Below are 3,621 nucleotides of genomic sequence, written 5' to 3'. Positions count from 1 at the left end.
CTGTTAGCAGAGCCTCCTAGTTGAATGAAATCTCATTGCTCCAGGCCACTGATTACTGAAGGACATCTAGTGTGCCAGGAAGTGTCATTCGAAGTTTTGTCTCTAACAAAAGTCGATCCCCGTGATGAAATCTATCACCCCTAGACATCTGATGCAAAAACTTTGAAACACTGTTATAAATGACTTTCCACACCACATTAATTGTAACCTCAGACTTTTTTTTTTGGCTGATGATACAATTATACTATAGTGAAGTACTCTCAGAAAAAAGCTGTAGTCAGATGTCAACAAGATGTCAAAGTGGTGCAAAGATTTGCTTTGAATGTTCAGAAATAAAAAACAGTGCACTGCACAAAATGTGTCCTGTGAGCAAAATATCTGTGAGTCACTATTTTAATCAGTCAACTCATGCATACACCTACGTACAACAGTTTGCAGAGATATGAAAGAGAAGTATATGGGATCCATTGTAGGTAAATCAGATGACATATGCAATCATCCTATACTGGCGACTGTTTACAGATCACTCATTAGAATATTGCACGTGTGTGTTGGACCTGTGCCAAGTAGGACTAATAGGGAATATTGAATGTATGCAGAGATGTGCAGTGCATGTGTTCAGAAGTTTCTTTCACCCCTGGGAGAGTGTCACAGAGATGCAGAAAAAGCTCTAGCAGCAAGTGGTTGAAGACAAATGCAAACCATCCTGAGATGGCCTACTTACCTCATTTCTAGAGCCAACTTTAAATGAAGAATCCAGCAGTATACCATGGCCCCATACGTACAGCTACTGTAGGGATCACAAAGACCTTGTCAAACTAATTACAGCATGTGCAGGCTCATTTAAGCAAACAGAGCCAACATTCTACCTGCGCACCGTGCACAGTGGAATGGGATAAAGGCCTAATAACTCTTCCAATGGGAAGTACTCTCTGCCATGCACTTCACAGCACTTTGCAGAGTACGGTACTGCACAAACTCTTGGTTAGCACATCACCACCACATTATCTTTAAAAAATTTATATATCAGAACATTCTCTTTAACACACAACTTTATTTTAGGGGGATAAAAACAATATAATGTCCTTGTGTAATTTTAATTACACCTGCATTTTGGCTTTGCTCCTCAAATGTGTATTACACACACCCCCAAAAATTGGATCCTACTCATGTTAAACATAAGCTAAACACTAATATTAAATGACGAGACACAGACTTCCATCACATCATGTTGAACGATACAGAGGAAAAAAAAACAGTTTATATAGTAAAAATAAGAGATAATATTTACTACTTGTTCTATCTAGTGGATGACTATCTGCATACACAGGGAATATTTCACAGGTCATACAAAATTTCATTACATGCAAAGTTTTTCCAGCTTGCACTTATCGGCAACAACTATAAATTGAATTGTTGTTAACAGAGTCTGTAATTCAGCACATCTGCTACCTCCAGTTGACAGTTCATTTTCTATCATTCATTGTTTGCTAGAATGCTCCTTCTCCAGTTCTGCTTTGAATGTCCATATTGTAAGCCATACATGAAAAATTCTCAGTATTCATATTACGGAAAAAATGAAAGAAACCAAACATGGTGTAAGTTTCTGTTTTTGGCAGATCTGCCCAAACTATGATGTAAAATTGCTTCTCCTCTAATAGCTTGGGCAACTGAAGGCAGTACAAGATTTAATACATTCTGCGAAATCACAAACTAAAACGACCACTACATTTGGACAACATTTTTGGAAATGTGGAGCCGGCTGCTGTGGTCAAGAGGTTCTAGGCACTTCAGTCTGGAAGCGCACTGGTGCTATGGTTGCAGGGTCGAATCCTGCCTCAGGCAGGATGTGTGTGATGTCTTTAGGTTAGTTAGGTTTAAGTAGTTTTATGTCTAGGGGACTGATGACCTCAGATGTTAAGTCCCATAGTGCCTATAGCCATTTGAATCATTTGGAAATGTTCACTCGGTTTCTATGTTTCAATATTATTTTTTGTTTATTCTTTTCTGTCATTAGTGGTAAAACAAAGTTCTGTTACATGTCTTATAGTTCTATATTCCGTTTCCATTTTAATATTAGGCCCACTTGCATACGACATGCACTGTATAAATGTGCACTTTTGTTAGCATGTACTATCCTATTACCTATGTTGTTTTTCTGGCTGTGTACAATAATGTGCTGATAAATTTAGGAAAAAAAACAGTGACAATATTGACCACGAGTAAAGAATTTGACCAGAAATAATACACACTTTCAGGGGTGCACTATTGAGCACAATGACCCACTGAATCGGGTGCTTCTTCATGTCAAGGGTAGTTCGATAACATAAAAATAGGAAACAAAAAAGCACACAGTGATAACAAGATGTATAAGTACAGAGTGACACACGTGTGTCAGTTGAACTAAGGCTGATTCTTAGTCATACTCTTTTTTGGCAGAGAATTAATTGCAGTAGAAAAGAAATAATGAGACTTGTTTGAAAATTGTGATAAAAGGAGTTATGATAGTGAGACATATCAAGTTGGAACTAATCCATCTCTTATGATTTCAACTCCTGACAATTTTTTTTCCTTCTCTGCTCATTTCTCAGCTTTCATAAAGTAGTGTACATGTGTTAGGTATCCTAATACACTGGTGTCCAAAATTAAAGAAACAAAGTGCTCTTTCCACACCTGTGTCTAATTCGTGATACAATCACACAAACTGTCAATAGACGTCCGTATGGTCGTGTTCTACACGGAAGACGGCATTGTGGTCAACGGAAAACCAAGCCAATGATGATGTCAGGCCACCTATGGAATGGACTAACGTTTGCCGGGCAGTCCCACTGCACAATTGCTGTATACACAGTCACAGATGGTACAGTATGGCCCAGAGAAGATACCTACCAGATTCTCTGCAGTGAAGGACCATAGGAAGAATGGAAGTAGGACAGCCGCTTACTTGTGTAGCCTGATGACTTAATATGAATCGTTCTGTTGTTTCTCGGATGTGGCGACAGTTTAGAGAGACCAAAACCATACCCTGAAGAGCAGGGCACGGCTAATCACGTGTAACATCAGAAAGAGAGGGCCATTATTTAGCTGTAAGGACACGACGGAACCACCTTAGTACTATGCCACAACTGGTACCTGACCCAGCAACATCCACTGGATGTGTTGTATCAAGGGAAACAGTATAGAGGAGATTTCAACAGAGTGGCCTTTATTGTCAGACACCCTCTGTATGTGTGCCTCTGATGCGTATTCATGGAAGGGAATGTGTAGAATGGAGTCATCAATGTGCCATCTGGACAGCCGAACAGATGAGTCCTGATTTGGTCTGGAAAGTGATTCTTGATGGGTTTGCATCTGAAGGGAATGCAGAATATGGTTTCGAGACCCGAACATTGTGGAAAGAGACCAATATCGAGGAGGATTGCTAATGGTGTGGACAGGGATTATGTTGACCACTCTAACACCTCTTCATGAAATTGTTTGGATGAATCAGAAAGGTTTAATTGTCAGTTATCGTGACAAGATCTTGGGATCTCAAAGTGCAGTTGTTGTGAGATGCTGTAGGCTCAGACCTCATACTGATGGACGAAAATGCTCGACCACGTGGAGCACGAGTGGTTAACA

The sequence above is a fragment of the Schistocerca serialis genome, chromosome 12, assembly GCF_023864345.2.
Source record: "Schistocerca serialis cubense isolate TAMUIC-IGC-003099 chromosome 12, iqSchSeri2.2, whole genome shotgun sequence".
NCBI classification, from domain to species: domain Eukaryota; kingdom Metazoa; phylum Arthropoda; class Insecta; order Orthoptera; family Acrididae; genus Schistocerca; species Schistocerca serialis.
The sequence above is the reverse complement of the archived record's forward strand: the minus strand, read 5'-3'. Positions refer to the sequence as shown.